At 44.9% G+C, this 17,747-nt stretch overlaps 1 protein-coding gene across 3 annotated transcripts in view; it reads right to left on the reverse strand.

The window, feature by feature from the left end:
- Positions 1-1,184, reverse strand: part of RALY (RALY heterogeneous nuclear ribonucleoprotein) — an 82,193-nt gene extending 81,009 nt beyond the window's left edge. For 2 of the 3 annotated variants that reach the window (XM_054573873.1, XM_054573871.1), the window contains exon 1: positions 948-1,183. The gene's annotated coding sequence lies outside the window, so the exon portion shown is untranslated. Of the gene's footprint in view, positions 1-947 lie in introns of all 3 variants that reach the window. The other variant, XM_054573872.1, reaches the window with a different exon arrangement.
- Between the last annotated feature and the right edge of the window lie 16,563 nt (positions 1,185-17,747).

Raw genomic sequence — 17,747 nt, forward strand, 5'->3', positions numbered from 1 at the left:
GAGATTATAGAAACTCACACTAATAAACAACAGGTACTACTATCACCATGGCTTTACATTTTGTGGCTACTGATTTGAAGCAAACTATTTAACCTCCCTGCGCCTTGATTTCTGCTTCTGTAAACGTTGATAACCCCAGAAGGCCGCCGTGGGTATTAAATAAGACTTACGAAGTTCCTCAGTCAAGTCCATTAAATTTTACCTGTTGGTATTAAACACTTCTCCCACACATTAGTTTCCCTCCCTGAATCTACAAATATCCTTCGAAGCGACTTTCTTTCCTCCATTTCACGGAGGGGCAAACTGAGACTTGGCTGCAAAGGGGGCTCAATCAGGTGCGGAACACGGCCCCAGGTCGAGGGCCTGTTGTTGATCCTCTCCAAGCCCAAGGTGTGCAACGAGCCCAGCATAAGTGGGGGCCAAGGAGGCGCTCAGGCCCGTGAGGAGCGAAGCAAGACCAGTTTTGCACGCCTCCGGGAGCCCGCAGACCCAGCCCGGGAGGGAAAGCCGACAGAAGCCTGTAGCCAGGACCAGAGCCAGGGCCGGGCCCGCCCGAGGCCTCCCCCGCGCGGCCTCCAATCCCCACTCCTCCCCTCGCGGGGCGGGGCGCGAGCACAAAAGACTCCAACTTCCGAGCGGGCGCGGGCCCACCCCGCCAACTCCGGACGGAGGCCCGGCCCGTAGGGAGAAAGCAGACAGGAGACACCAAGGCGGCCAGGAGCGAGCTCGGCTGGGCCCGGCCGGCGACCCTGGGCGACGGGCCCGGGTTGGGGTAGGTTCGGGGGGAGGGCGCCGGGAGTTACTCTGGCTCGCGGGACTCCCAGAATGGCCGAAGAAAGAGTTTCTAAAAATAGGCAGCAGCCCGCACTAAGAAGTGGGTGACCGAAAAGGAACAAGGAACACCCCACACACACAGCCCTAAGGAGACACCCGCGGCTCCCACTCACCCGCGCCAAGAGGTCTAGAAGAAGCCGCGCGGCGCAGAAGAAGGCGGTGCCGCCGCACTCGGGGGCGGCAGGGAGGAAGAGGGCGGACCCGGCCGCGGCGAAGGGAGGTGAGCACACGCCGGGGGGGAGGGAGGGAAGTCGCCCCCGCCGTCGCTACCGCCCCTTCGGCTTTTCTTAGATCAGCCCGCCCAGCGCCCGCGCTGCTCGCGCGCCCAGCCGCACTGACAGCGGCGCGAGCCCCGCAGCTGCGAGTCCTTCCCTCGGCCGGTACCACTGAGGCGCGCGGGGGTGGGGGAGCCCGGAGCGGCTTCCCTCAACTTGGCCCCACCCGCTCCTCCGGCCCTGGCCCCGGGCTCTCCCTCTTCCCCGACTCTGTCTCCAGGGAAGGACAAGGTGACACAAACTCCAGGAGTCCGCAGCTCCGCCCTGACACAGCCCGGCTTCCCAGGCGCATGTTCTCTCACCAACCCCTCAGCTTGGTTTCGGAAAGGTCCAGAGCTTCGGCGGGGAGAGGAGGAAGGAGGGGCCGGGGCGGGGCCCAACGGGGAGAGGGATGAAGTGGGAGCCTGCGGAGGCGGAGCTCAGGGCGGGAAGAGAGACTCGCTTGCACCGTTATGGAACCGGAGGTGGGCGGGGACTGAAAGGGTGAAGATGCCGAAGAAGAGAGGACCACGAGGCAAGTATGGAAGACAGCGGTGGGGCCAGGTCGGGGTGTGAAAGGAGGGGGCTGTGGGTGGGGCTAAGCAGAGGCCGTGCCCAGAGGAGGAGTCAAAGGTGGAGGAAAGCTCCGGCGAGGTTGGGATGGAGGGGAAGCCCGGAAGGGAGTAGGGGCCCCAAAGGTAGCCTCTCTGGGGCCGGGGGTGGGGAGCCGGAAGGAGGTGTAACCCAAAGGAGGATTGCCGGGGTGGTGCTGGGGTGGGTGGGGCCTTAGAGATGGGGCCCAAACAAATCCGCGGGGGGCGGTGCCCGAGGGATGCGGAAGAGACCTAGTAGGAAGGAGCAGCAGGTTTTTTTCACTTTCAAGGAACCAAATGCATAGTCTGGGGGAGGATCGCTCCTCGCTACCTAGTCTGGGCACTCGGCCGAGAGGCCGCCTTGAGGGTGGGTTTGGGGGTAGGTGCCATCCCCACTTAAGAAAAGAAAAAGGTTAAGTCAAGTACATTTACCTTTCTGGGGTGCAGGAAATGTTTTATAGTTTGTTCTGCGTGGGGCCCTCCTCCCTCTTGAGTATTGCTCCTGTAGGAAACCCTCACCTAAATCAGTGTTGCAGTCTCCACGGCACAGACAGAGGTCTTCCAAGAGCACTCGAGGACCGTTGCGTTTCAGTCCTCAGCTGTAGACTTCCCCAAAGGCTGGGGATTGTCCAAATTCTCCATGCGTTTTCTACACGTGATACCGTGATAGTATTTTTCACATCACTTCCCCCAGAATCTGGTGCCTAAGAGCCGGGATTCCCAAGAGCTGGGCAGAGCTTGCACTGAACCTTGGCCCTGCCATAACAGCAGTTACAGTTCCACTTGTGTTGTTTGATGACCTCCATGTCTGTCTTCAAAAGGAAAAGAAAAAGAGAGAGAGACCGTGACACCAAATCCAGGAACGTTCTTCCCCCACCTCTTTTCCTTCTTATGCCTCAGGTCTCTCTGCCTAAATATCCTCCTGGAAGAGGCTTTCCCCAAACACCCCACCTAAAGATGTTCTCTAGTTTGGCCTCTTGTTCATTTCCTTCGTGGTATTTCTAAGTCTTGCCACTTACTTGTCTATGCATTTTGGCTACCCCCAAAATTGTTTACAGTCTCCCTTGCCATGAAAGTTGGCTTGATTTCCTAGGCTCCCTAGCAGATCACAGAGTTCTGGCCAATGATATGCAAGTGGAAGTTGTTTAGTTACTTAACCAAAAAGTTTTTTAAAGACATAGGCTCAACTGGAATTTGTCAGCCTTTGCACTTACCCCTGCGTTCTGCCTGGAACAGAGATGTGATGCACAGAGGCACAGCAGCCATCTTGTAATCTTGAGAACAAATATTGACTTAATAAGAATGGTACAGCAGAAAGACAGAAAGAGCCTAGATTCCTTCAGACTTTTTATGTGAGATAAAGCCCCATATATTTGTGCCACTGTTACTTTTAATTTTTGCTGCTTGCTGCCAACCAGATTTCTGATTCATGAAGCATAATATCTGGTTCATTGTAGTACTCAACAAATACTGGCTTTTGTTATTTTGCCTATGTCACTTGACATAGTCTTAACTACCCTATGCTGTCAGTTTAGAAATGGGGAAAGCCAGGCTTCTTCCCAGAGTGGGCTGTAAAGTTTCAATGAGATCAGTACCCATAAGAACAGCCAATATTTATTGGCACTTGCCATGTTCCTGAAACAGTTCTAAATGTTTCACATTTATTAGTCACTTACTCTTTATAGCAACCCTGGAAAAAATGCTATTATTACTGCCACTTAACAGATGAGGAAACTGAACATCAGAGTGGTTAAGTGATTTGCCCAAGGTCATACAGTTAGCAAGCAGCAGATCCAGGATTCAAACTCTGCAGTCTTAGAACAATGCCTGGTATCTGGGGACGTATGTGTATATTTTTTTTTTTTTTAAAGAGTGCAGCTTATGGTTGTTAAGTGACGTGTCTAAAGCCACACAGCCAGGAAGAAGTGATGAATTTGAATCCAGGATTCGGACACAGGTTTGGCTGACTCTAGACCCACATCATTGACCCACGTCATTAAGGGTATCCTTGTGGGTAAAGAGGTATGAGTCCTGCAGTGTTGAAGAGTCACTTATGTTTGTACCATGCGGAGAAAAAAACCTAGAGCCATTCTCAAGGCCACTGCACCATCCAGATGAAGAATCTGAGGCTCAGAGAAAGAACACAACTCGCCCAAGGTTGTCCAACTAGAAAGGGGCATTGCTGGGCCTAGGATCCAGCTCTATTCCATTATGGGGACATAAGAGGTCAGAGGAGCGCTGTTCATCCCTGATCTTAATGAGCCTTGGAGACAGCTATGAGTCAAGTGGCAGTGAGGGAAAACCCAGCCATTATACTAATTAAGAGGGCATTAAATTGAAGGGATACTTGTAGCCCTTTAGTTACCGGCCAGTGTTCTGACAGCCTCACCATTCTCTAGGAGTCCAGCAGGGCTTGTGAGGGGCACAGAGAGCAGCCCCTCACACCCTGACTCTCTACTAAAACACTTAACTGTTTGAGAGAAAATAACGGCACTCCTGTTATTCAATCAGCTTTGGGTGAAGCTGCAATAAACTAATTGAAATGAAATGGTTTGGGTCTGGGAAGGGAAATGATCACTCGTAGGAAAATACAGAGCATACCTTCATTTAACAAATATTTATTCAGCATCTCTTTCTGTGCCCAGCATAGCGCTATGAGCTACAATATAGCAATGATCAAAACAGGTAAAGGCTCTGTCTTCATGGAGATTATATCTGTGATAGAATTGAAAACTATCTATCCTCCACAACTCATAGGCACAAAAAAAGTATAGGTTCTTTATTTGGTATAATTTACAATTCTTTTTCTTGTGCCTTCCCTATCTATTATTGAGAAAAATACATAACTAATTAACAGTAACTAAGTCTCTTCCAGTTTAAAATGGTCTCACTTAGATAAGTACAGGCATACCTCACTTTATTGCACTTCACAGATAATTGTGTTTTCATCAACAATGAGGCAAGATCCTCTACCAGTAAAAAAAAAAACTACAACTCACTGAAGGCTCAGATGATGTCTAGAGTTTTTTAGCAATAGAGTATTTGTAAATTAAGGTATGTACTTTTTTTAGACATAATGCAGTTGCATACTTGATAGACTACAGTATAGTGTAAACATAACTTTTATATGTACTAGAAACAAAAAAAATTCATGTGACTCACTTTATTGCAGTCTTCGCTTTATTGAAGTGATCTGGAACCAAATCCACAGTATCTCATTGGTATGCCTGTAACATCTTTTAAGTAAAAGGTTCATCTTTCTGTGCCACCCCCACCCCTTCCTCTACTCAAGATGATTTCCAGGTGTCAGCCAGTCAACATGTAAATCCTAATGCTGTCCTCTGCTACCTACCAAGGCTGGGGGCAGCAGGTGTACTTAAATATGGACCATTCTCCCCTCCCCACGGAGTCAATGATAATATGCGGAAACCCTAAGATACCATCCAGGGGCATCCAACCTTTTGGTGTCTCTGGACCACCATGGAAGAAGAAGAGTCTTAGGCCACACATTAAATATACAAACACTAACAAAAACTGATGGGCAAAAAAAAAAGGTTTTAGGTAAACTTACAATTTTGTGTTGGGCCACATTCATAGCCATCCTGGGCCATGTGCACCCCGCAGGCCATGGGTTGGACACCCCTGAGGAAAAGCCATCTGTAGCCAATGGCCAGAGCCCCACCATATCTCCTATGAAATTAAATAACAGAAACATCATTTAAAATGGGGTAGGGCGGCTAGAAGAAAGAACTCTCATGCATGTGTCACTCAACATACACTACTGACTCCAAAAGGAAGAGACATACCTTGCATCTATGACAGGAAGTGCTACTTTACTACCTCAGCAGAGAGGAAAAGATTCCTCCTCACCCAGTAACAGCTTAGCCGATGGGCAACTGCCATTACTCAGCCAATGAAAAGTCATTATACTTTGAACTTCAATTTCCTCCAATGGACTCTTATTAAACAGCTCCTCCAGGGTCCATAAAAGAGCATTTTCTTCCTTTGTTTCGCTGAGTCTTGCTGAGTTCCACCATTAGACCCCATGCCCAGAATGTGGTTCTTTGTTATTCCCGAATAAACCCATTTTGCTAGAAATATATCTGGCTGTCTATTTGTTTAAGGTTGATACTCCTCAGCACTCGTCCCATGCTCCAAGGCTGATAACTGCAACTGTGACTCAAAAGACTTTGCCACAGGAGCACACTTGGCTCATGGACTGGACAAGGCAAAATACTGGCACTGTAATGCCCACAGAAATATCCTTCAACCAGTGACCAGTGGAGAGTTGACGATGACCCCAATGTCCTCACCCCTCAAATGGGATAACTCTGAGGGGTATTCTTAATTGCCTCATAGAGTTCCTCGGTGAGATTAGGTTCCATTTGCCCACAGTAGTAAGTTTCCCTTTCTGGATGCTTTTCTGACCAAGCCATCTCCTAAAGGCCTATTCACAATTAATAGCTCTCTGTTGAGGGCTTCCAAAGCACTTTCTCTAACTGCCATTTTATTACTTGTGACATTGGCATATACTCAGGTGTGACTTTAATTAATTGAGTGGCCACTTGTTTAATATCTTTCTCCCCTACTAGATTGCCAGTTCCAGGATGGTAAGGACCATGTCTGTCATATAATCTTCATTGACTGAGACAGTGTCTAGGATCCTGGAACCCACTGCCAAAAGCTTGGGATCTTAAGGCCCCACTCATGTTTGTGGGGTGTTTTGGTAACTTTTTTTATTTATTTTTAGAAGGAGAGAAATATGTATGTGTGAGAGATACATAGATTGCTTGTCTCTCGCATGCCCCCAACTGGGGACATGGCCCGCAACCCAGGCATGTGCCCTGATTGAGAAGAGAACCAATGACCTTTCAGTTCACAGTCCCACACTCAATCCACTGAGCCACACCAGGCAGGGCAAGGCCCCACTCATGTTAAAGGAACAGTGTTCTTGAATGCTAGAATGTGTTCTAACTGGCCACACAAAGGGATGAACCGTCACCCTCCCTGTTCAGCTCATACGACCCTATTACTGGAGCCCTACCGGAGAGGCCACTGATCTCCCTAAGGTCTAGCCCAACAAACAGAAAGGGACTAAACCCCTCCAGGAAGGGTGAGAGTGGATGTCCAATACAGTAGTCATAAGACACAAGTGACTATAAATTAGGTTAAATTAAAATGTAAATCCTTAAACTAGCCACATTTCAAATGCTCAAGAGCCATCTGTGGCTGGTTGGCTACTGTACTGGACAGCACAGAATCACAAAAAATCTCCATCATCACAGAAAGTTCCACTGGACATGGATCACCTGGAGAATTACCCTTTACTGAATGCTTCCCATAAAATATAGCCGTCTGTTGAAGCATCTCAGTTACTTCACTTCTCTGTACCTCAATTTCTTTAACTGTAAATTGGGGCTCATAATAAGTATCTACCTCAAGAGGTTGCTCTGGGGATTCAATGAAATATGTAAAACACTTGGAATACTACTGGCCCATACTAAATGCTCAGTAGTTAGTTGTTTGTTATTATTGCTTTTTTATTTTTGTTTAACCCACACAACAGGTCTATCAGGTAGATGCTATTACGGTTCCTATTTATAGATGGGGAAATTGAGGCTGAGAGACCTGAAGCAACTTGCGCAAAGTCACATGGCGAGAAAGTGCCCGAACAGACTTTGAAACCCAAAGCCCACAGTGTTCTAGACTTCTTTGAGGGGTGGGGGTGGATCTGCCCCTAGATCAAACTAGAACTTGGTCTAGTTCCACAGTCTTCTTTGGCAAGATGAGTTCCTGCCAACCCTACTAGGGGCTCGAAGCACTTGACCGATGCCCCATCCACAGCAGGGAGGGCCTCCCCTGTCAGCTGGCATCAGTCAGAAAGCCTTCTCTTTCCTGCTGCCCTGGATGAGATGCTGGGCCCCGAGCGCTGTGCAAACAGAACATGAATTCTGCTGACAGGGTAATAATAAGGCTCCTAAATCAGCAGTTGGACTTTTTGCTTTACATATATTACTCAAATTACATGTCAGGGATTAATATACATTATAAACCAGATGTGCCGGTTACATATTTCTTTCTGGAACAACTCATGGGTGCCTCCTGAAACTGTTATTCATGTTAATCACACATTCTTCCCACTTCCCGGGCATTCTTTCCATATGCCTGGGCCATGGTGGGACCGCACAGATGGCAGGAAGGCCGGGAGGAATCAGGAAGGATGGAAGGCCTAGAAGAGCTGTAAAGAGCCAGAGCTGATTTTCTCACTTTGGAACCAAGGCAGCTGCACTGGGTTTCACAGCCACTTCTGTATCTTTCTGCTATGCAATCTGTAGCTTTCAGCCTGGTGTCCCCAGTGCTTAACCAGGGTAAGCACTGGGGACACCATGACACATAGAACCTTTTCAGAGGAGGTGGTAGAGGCTGCCTATTGCCTACCTTCAGTTTATTCTTGTTTCCAATGAAGAAAATCCTGGTATTGCTTGGGGCTGCAATGTAAATACCAAGCTAGAAATACCTTCTCAATTTCCTTATGGCTAGGTATGGGTGCATGAAAAAACTCTAGCCAATGAGACGGAAGAAGAAATATGTTGGGGATTTCTGGAACCATCTCTTACTTCCTCAATTACTTTTCCCCTTTCCTGGAAGATAGTCGTGATGATCACAGCTGCAGCCATCTTGCAACCATGAGGTGACAAACATGTAAACAAAAGCTAACATGCTAAGATGGAGATGTGAAAAGATGGAAGGATTCTGGAATCATGTGGATATATCTGAGCTCTGATACCAGCCTTGTTCTGCCTACCTCCAGACATACTGTTACACAAGTATAAGAAATATGAGTACCCATCTTAGTTTGTAGTTATTGGGGCTTACTGCAGTCCTGATACTTTTGCTTTCTGTGCCCCTGGCATCCACAGAGAAGCCACTCTTGTTGAACCTCCTCAGTCCTTGCCTCTCTTTTCTAAATTATGCCTATCACCACATTCTTGCCCACACCTGCTGCTTAGAGAGTTTTCACAACATTCCCTGCTGGGTGAGCAGTGCACCTTAGCCATAGCTGATTGATTCGGTGGAATAAAGCACCCCAGCTAGATTCTCTCCCTGAGAATTTCAGCTGGACCCAGAGATTTGCGTTCAGAACACACGAAGTGGCAACTGTAGCCTATTGTGGCCCTGAGAGGTATTTGGCCTGTATAGTAATTTTTTTTTAGATTATTGATATTATTAGAAAACATCAGACTTCCTATAAAAATCTGGACTTCTGTCTTCTCTTGAAATAGTGGAAAGTCTGACGTGATCAGGCTTGACAATAAAGGACTGCAGCTGAGATGTGACTATACTCTCTAGACAGGCACACACTCTTCCATATTCCATAGCCTCCACCCTGCTCAAGTACTTTCTTACACATGGCTCTACTTCCACTTATTCCTGTTGCTTGCCTGGCTCCTGTAGGCACCTGAGTTTAAGATGTCTGCTCTAATTATTCTCCATTAGGCTCTTGAATCATGATGATGAAAATAATACTGCTGCCCTAACCAGTGTGGCTCAGTTGGTTGGGTGTCATCCTGCAAAGTGAAAGGCCTCAGGTTTGATTCCTGGTCAGAGTACATGCCTAGGTAGCGGGTTTAGTCCCTGGTCAGAACACATGTGAGAAGCAACTGATCGATGTTTCTCTCTCACAACGATGTTTCTCTCCCTATGTCTCTTCCTCCCTTCCCCTTCTCTAAAATTAATTAATTTTTAAAATAATGCTGCTGATGAAGATAACAATAGCAATTATCGATGGTTACCATATGCTAAGTAGCATGGTGATGGCTTTACATATATTATCTTATTTAGTCCTCAAAACAAGAAGAAAATAATACAATAATTAATAGATAATATTGCAAGAATTAACTCTGTGTTTTGTGTACTCGCAACTGTAAACATACTTTGCCCATCCCTGTATGTATGTGTGTGTGTGTGTGTGTGTGTGTGTGTGTGTGTGTGTGTGTGTATACATTCAAAGATCCCAAAACCACATTGCATAAAAAAGCAAGTTATGGAAAATAAAGTATGATATAATTTTTGAGCATTTTAAAATGACACAGACAGTGTTAGAAGCATTTATGGATACAATATATACAGTGAAAGTATAAACACAAGATTTGGAAGGACAACCGCCAAATTCCCGATGATGGATTCCTTTGGGAAGGGGGTGTACGTAGATTTCACTTTTAATCCTATTAGATGAAAAAAGTCAGAAGCAAATACTATAAAATTATAAGATTAAATTCTGACAGTTGGAGGGCATGGGTGTTAGTTAGATTATGTTCTGTTCTTTTCTGTATTTAAAATTTTTACCAACTGAGAAAAAATCTAATTATACCCATGAATGCTTTTTGTGATGAGTGGTTATTTGTCTGTGTGTATGGCTGAGTTTCACATCTGGGTCACAGAGATTCATGCCAGAACCAGACCCCCAGAGGCAAATTTTACTGAGCATGTGAGCCCCCTGGGGTCTCTAGGCACTTGGAGAGAGCTCTGTGGACCCATAGACCATGGACCTGGAATCCAAGTCAATCTTACTGAGATCACCCATGGTGAGAGACTCAAGGGTACATCTGGATTACATGTATAATTGTTACGGACATTGACACCAATGGCAAGCTGGTCTCATAAATTAAATGAGCAGTGAAAAAACTTCTCACTTTGTTAATTTTCCAGTGTCTATGATCAGGCTAGATATGGATGGTTTCCCCTAACTCTGTGTATAATCTCACACACTTTTAAAGGAAAGTTTCCGGAAATGACTGAATTGCAGGCATTTGTTGATGAAACAGACAAACCTAAAAAAAAAAAACAAACGAGAACACACCACGGATGCAGTGATGAGTTAAAGAGTGAAGAGAAGACTCACAATAAGAGAGCTCCTGGGGGCTCACTGACCTCCCTGGAGCTGTGCTCTGGACCCACACACTCTTGGGCGCCTAATTCATTCTTACCTACTGTCCCTCTGGCTAAATTTTCTTTCTAAAAACTCTAAATGGAGCCATGCCTCCTGTTGATTTCTGTCCTGAACACCATAGTTTCATAGACAGTCAGCTATTATCCAACATACTAGCTGTGTAATCTTGAAATCATTGAATGCTGCTGAACCTCAAGTTTTCTCACCCATAAAGTATGGATTGTAATCATTGCCTTCCCTACAGAACTGTTTTTGAAAGGTCAAATAATGGATGTGACAGTGGACTAGCAACCTGTAAGGCTCTATTTGAAACAGCTGTAAGTGGTTCCTCAACTCCAGAGAGGAACTGCTGTAGATTCTCTGGTACATATTCCTTTAAATTAAATCCAAAAATGCCCTGGCTGGTGTGGCTCAATGGATTGAGTGCCAGCCTGCAAACTAAATTAAATCCAAAATGGCAGAGCCACCACCCTACAATATTGGCATTAGTCTAGGATCCTACTGTTGCTGTTGCTCCCCCTCTTCCAAGAGAAGGCACTATCACATTATGGCCCCGTTTTTCTTGAGTGCTGTTCCTCCAGGTTGCAGCCACATCTCCCTCCTCCCATCTCCCAGTATAGACCATTGTGGTCCTTGGAAGATGTTCCTCCACTGGTGTGGGGCCACTTTGACACCAGGTACCAAGTCACAGCTCTTGTGCCCAAACAGCCATTTCCTCTGGAGTACAGATGCCCAGAAGGCTTTGTCCCAAAGTTAGTTAGACATCTTTCCCTTATAAAAACCACAATTTCGTTCCAGTTTACAGGTTGGGTCTGTTTTCTCTGGTGGGGTTTTAAAGATATAAAAAAATGTAAAGAAAAATAGCAATAATTCATATTTTGCCATAGGCTATCTTAGCGTATTTTCTTCCAGTCATTTAGAAAATTAACTTTACTGTTTTGGGAAAATGATAGAGCCCTATTTAAAGAATTCAAATAAAGCAGAAAGGCTTAAAGTGAAAGTAGAAAAATAATCACACCAAATTCTGTGATCTAGAAATTGCAAGAGATGAGCATTATGTGAAACATCTTTCTATGCCGATATAAAATGAATGCGATAGAAATATTTTATTAAATGAGATTATATTGTAGGTTCAATTTTTAATTTACAAATATTATCTTTATTATAATTTACTAGAAGAAAGAGAAACTAAAAGAATTGTTGAAAGTCAAGTGAAGTTTCTTTACTTCAAGAGATAATTTCTTAAAATAGTTCTCTAAATTTATAAAGACAAGATTACAAAAACATTAAAGTTGTGGTCACTGTGTTTCTTTTTAGATTATATGTTTCAGTTTTGTCTGCCTCCCCACTTTGAAAAATGATGACATTAGCACTCTTACCTCTTCTCTTTTTGCCCCTAATTTTTATTTATATCATTATTTTTACATTTTTTACAGTTATTTTATAATTACAATTTTGCTCTGTTCTAAGTCTTATGAATTTCTTTCAATGCTGTATTTATTTATTGAGCTATAATCCACATAGCATAAAATTTACCATTTTAAGGTGTATGATTTAATGGGCTTTAGTATATTTAGGAAATTGTGCAACTATCACTACTATCTAATTCCAAAACATTTTCATCATGCCCAGAAGAAACCCTGTACCCATTTGCAGTCACTTCCCATTAATAATGTTTATACTGATAACATATTGAAATGGTATTTTTGATATATGGGGTTAAATAAAAATACAGGGTCTGGCAGAAGTAATACCTGCTTGCGTGTGGTTGGTAAGGTACATGAATGTCTCGCACAAGATGCACGGCACTATTTGAACAGTTCACCTAAAATGTCATATGGTGTGCTTGAGTGTGACACTGTTATGTTACAGAATCACATGCTTATGATTTTGTAATAAAAAAGGGGCATTATTTGTGTTGGACCCTGTATATTATGAAATTACTGTTATCTGTATTGTTATGAAGCTAAATTTTTAATTACATATTATATTTCTACTTATTATATATATTTCTATAAATATATTCTTTATTTCTATTGCTGAGCTAGACTTTAGAAACCTGAAAGGTCTCCTACCTTCCCTGGTGGTGGCAGTGGTTGGGGGTTACTTTGCATGCCCTTCCAAAGGACAAGGTGATTGGCTGGTAACTGCTTTGTTGAGAACGAAAACACACAAATTAAGACCTCACCAGGTCACTGTGCTAGCGAAATCATCAGTGGGGCACCACTGATATATATACAAACCCAAGTTATCATGACCTGTGTGTTCCTTGCCTCCCCTGATCTCACCTTCATCATTTATTTTGGAACAAAGCCCCTAAGCTCTGGTACCTACCAGCTGGGTCTGCAGCTTCACTCTGAGGCAGCCGGCATTTGAGTAATAATTTATTCTCAGAACTGGCTCTTCTAACCTTTGCAAAGGATTTGCCAAATGCATCTCACGATGAAGACCGGCTCCCCCATCCCTTTTGCTTTCCCTTCTATCATTTTAGAATTTGTAAGATGACGTAAATTTCCCTTCATCTGGTCCAAGATGAAAGTGTAAATGAGTAATGCACACCCAAAAATGTAAACCTTGAGGAGCCCAAAGCATTTATACAAGGAAACTTCAAATATCCATTCCAGGTCACAGGCAGGCCACCCAGAGGGAGGCATCCATTGTGAAATTCAATTACCAGCCATCATTCAGCTGCTCCCTGGAAGACCAATTAATTTCCCCCCTTTTCTGCATGTGGAGCCTCTTTATAAAGCTGCAATTAAGAGTTTTTCAGAGGCAGAGGCTGTTTTCCCTTTTAGGTAAATAAAATGAACAGGAAACGGACACTTACTCTTTTTTGCTATGGGAGGAGCACTCAGGGGTCACAAGCAGCCCACACCTTGCAGACAGAGGCCCTCTTCCAAGTATCTACCAGGCAGCACCCTGGGTTGGCCAGGGGAGTAGAAATCCTGGTATGATTCCTTCTTCCACATTTGTGGAGGATCTCCTCTGGGCCAGATGCCGGAGAAACCATGGAGAGCAAGTGCCCTGCAAGCTATGTACGGTCCAGCTGCGACAAGACAAGGGCTAACAACGTAATTAGCATCATGGGACGTTGTGAGGGGAAGGGACAGCTGTGTGATAGCAAGACTCTTAATTGTCACTTTTTGCACTCTCGTTTTATTTATTTTTCCCTTTATTGCAGTTTATTTTTTTATTATATTTTGCTACAGAAGGCTTTCAGCAAAACGGGTTTCATGAGGGAGAAGCATGATATGCAAAAGAGGTATCAGTGGAGCTGCTATAGTTGAAGGAAGATGGGTGAGAGAGGCAAAGCCTCACAGAGTGAACCTTCCCCTTGCTACCTAATTCAGCCCCTGAACTTCCACTAGGCACAATTTAAAAACCACTGAGTTGAGAAATTATAGCCAGAATGCCCCTCTCAACTATCCCACAAAAGCTTTCCCCAGGGTGGAGCCAGTAGGCAACTATCTCTCACTCTGATATTGTCCAAATCTGCCAGCTCAGCCCTGGGTGGCAACATCAGTAGTACATACCTCAATCAGATTGTTGAGAGAATTAAATGTAAAGTGCTTATTAGCTCAGGGTGTGGGACATAGTAGGTGCACAATAAATGGCTATTCTGGTTATTATGATTCAATCTCATACTCTGAGACACAGCATCAATTTTTCCCTAATCTAAGCTCATGCACCGACAAATGGGGTTGTGCCCTGCCCGATGTGTCTGGATTCCTGTCCTAGTCACTTGCCTTGTCCTCAGGTCTGTTTAGTCTGGCTCTGGGCTGGAAGTCTTTCGATCTCCTTTTCACAGGGAAGACAGCCCTTCCAGGTTCCAGCTTTGATTTGAATGGGTCTTAGTTCCAGATCACTGTTTCACAGGACCCCAAGGCCACATCTCCTGACCTGCCTGGATATTAGAACCTCTGTCTCTTGTCCCTTAAGTCCAGGGATGTACCCTGGGGGCTGCTACAACATCAGCTGAGGGTTTACTCTTCTTGCTTTAAGATCACTCTGATTTTCAGGTACTTAAGGATTTCCCTTTTCTCCTTTTAAACTCAGCTACGTATTTTAAAGATGTGTTTTAAGACTTTTATCCAGCACGTCTCTATGCATGTAGCTGTAACAACGGTCTGCATGAACCTGGTAGACCACATTACCAAAATCAGTTCTCTCTTTCAATAAATGTGTAAAGATTTCATGTTCACTCTCATTCTCTTGCCTACTAAAAGCCTGATTCTCTTTCTTCTAAGGAAAGGCCATAAACACGTATTTGGCTGTAGGTATCCATCATACATGGGGGTTATGTCCTAACTTCAACACTGTAAGGGGAAAATTACTTATTGTCAAAATTGCCATGGAAAATTCTGCATAAATTGTCTTTTAATCACCAGGACTTGGATCTTTGGAAATTAACTTCTTTGGTTTCTCTTCCCATTCAGTGGTGACTCATTTTCCCTGGTGCAGTGAGAGCCCAGGTCTAGTGAGAAAGGAAACGAGGGGAGTAATAGGGTAAATCTAAAATAATACGCATTTACCTAAAAATTGAACATACGTAATTTCTATTGTACCTGACATAGTTTTTACATGCCTACCATAAGATTTAGCAATTTTTATGACTCAAATTGCCTTCCAAGGAAGGGGCCGATTAACTGAAAGGCTGACTGAGCACCTTGAAGGGGGTTTTTGGATGTGCTTGTGCAGGGAGTAAGTGCTGGGGAGAGCAGACATTCTACACACTAGAGAGAGAAGAACCTGGAGAGGGGTGATGGGGGCGAGCCAAGGTGGGAGGCTAAGGAGAAGACATGGAGTGAACGGGCAGGGAGAAGCAAGGAGCCAGAGAGAAGGTGAGAAGATGAAGACCATATGGGGAGACATGGTGAGGAGCTGTCATGGGAGGTATGGCTGAGGCTAAGAAAGGGCTGTGTCTAAAGGTAAACCTGCAGCCATTTGTGTAAGAAGCAGTGAACCCCTCCTCTAACCACTGCGCCCAAATGTTTATAGTAAGCTGTGCTATATTCACAAAAATTTTGATTGGAAACTCATGTGTGGTAATTAAGGAAGGGATAAGATTTCACGTCTGGATCTATATAGGGCAGAATCACAATAGCTAACCCTTTCTGTTCTGGGTGCTTTAAATACAGTGACTGACTCCACCTTTATAATAACCTTAAGAGGTAGGTATTATTATCATGTCTGTTTTACAGATGAGAAGACTGAGGCCCACAGAAATGAAATTGCCCAAAATCACACAGCTGAATTCAAACCCAGGAAGTCTGTGCCCTAGTCAACACCCTTAACCACTGAACCCCATCACCTCCCAAATAGACATACTGGAAGTGTGGAGTCAGAGGTATACAAATGGGTGCATAAAATCCATAGGACTTTCTCTAGCACTTCCAAAGGTACAGTTCTAAGCCCTTAACAAGCGTTAACTTGCATAGAAGGACAAGTGGAAGATTTGAACCCATCCTGGGCCAATCTCAAAGGGTTGGCAGGCTCAGCTAAAACGTTGGAGTGTACCATATCTCACTGACCTTTCATTGCTACTCTCTGGCTGGCACTGTCCCCAAGAACAGATGTAAAAACCCAGGGTCAAGGAGGTGACATTCCTTGCCCAAGGTCAAAGGAATGGGAGATATTCACATCACGAAGCAAGGACATCATCAGCAAAGGACCAGCATCCATGGGACCGCACAGAACCAGCCTTCAATGGAAACCGCACGTGGCAGTGAGAAGCAGTGGCTATAGTGGACTGATCAGACTTTGTAGTTCTTTCTGTAAGTGGCACTGGAACTTTACTGATACCCTAAACCCAAATTATCCCCTAGGCTCAGGGGGCCACACCCAGATGACACTGCCAGCCCTAGCCATTCCTAGCCCCCAGAGGAGCTCTTGGAAAATTTTAAGGTAGGTGTTTCTGGCAACTAGGAATCAACACAGGACCAGTTCTGGGCTTAGGGCACCAGGCTTGAATATCACCGCCAGCCCCATCTGTTCCAGACACCAGAAGGGGACTTCCTTTGAGGAAGGCACTTACTCTGTGGGACCCCTGAAGCATGAGCCTGGGGACACCACGTACCTGGGTCTCCAGGAAGTATTAAGTAGGAGATAGTTATGTGTGGAAGCCAGATTCACAGTTCAGCTTGACACATTTACTGAGCATCTGCTAAGTGCCAGGCACTGGGCAAGGACAAATTAGAAATTCATGAGGCCACAGTGCCTTGCAGATTGAGGTGCTGCCACAGCAATTACCCTCTGGCTGCATGGCATTGCCCCGCTCCTTTCCAATAGATTTCAAAATGCCTGACATGGAGAGCAGCCCCATTCATCCAGGGACCTGTTAACACCTCACTGCATCCACTATTTCATTCCATTCCGATAAATATTAAATAACAGAAAACATCGAGGTTTATTCCGTGAATCCCAGGCATTTGTTTATACCTCATTAGTTTCTAGACAGAGCTCTTGGGTGAAGAGTGGGGAGTGTGGAAATGGTGAGAAGCCCAAAGAACTGCTTCATGAGGAGCCCAACCCAGGACTGGGGTTGTCAGTGAAGACAACTCTTGACAGCTCTGGTGTGGGGGAGGCCTGGGGGTGGGGAATGAGCAAATGAAAAAAAAGAAAACTCGGGGACATGGAAAACTGTGATGACTGCAATGGGAGGGGATGGAGGTGGAAAAGGGTATAGAAGGGATAAATGGTGATGAAAAAATAAAATAATAAATAAATAAAGAATTCTCTTTCTAGCCATCTTCCACTCTGGTTCCTTTCATACCTCATGCCTTGGCAAAGACTCCACTGGTTATAAGAAGGAGAAAACTATTCAAAAAATGAGACTCCCGAGGTCTTCCCTGAGGAGTCAGAGATCATTATTAGCCAGATAATACTGGCACTTTTGTCCAGCTGAAAGAGGAAGCAAGGTGGGAACACTTTTTTCCCCTGAAGAACATGTCTCACATTTCTAATGAAAGACAATGAGAGCTCTGCATGGTGTGGCTTAGTTGGTTGGAAGGTCATCCCATAACTGAAATATGAGTTCAATTCCTGGTCAGGGCACCTACCTAGGTTGCGGGTTCAGTCCCTGGTCCAGGTGCATGTGATCCCCAGTCCGGGTGCATT

Source organism: Pteronotus mesoamericanus, unplaced genomic scaffold, assembly GCF_021234165.1.
Source record: "Pteronotus mesoamericanus isolate MK-2021 breed Mesoamerican mustached bat unplaced genomic scaffold, CSHL_Meso_final contig_25, whole genome shotgun sequence".
In the NCBI taxonomy this organism is placed as follows: Eukaryota; Metazoa; Chordata; class Mammalia; order Chiroptera; family Mormoopidae; genus Pteronotus; species Pteronotus mesoamericanus.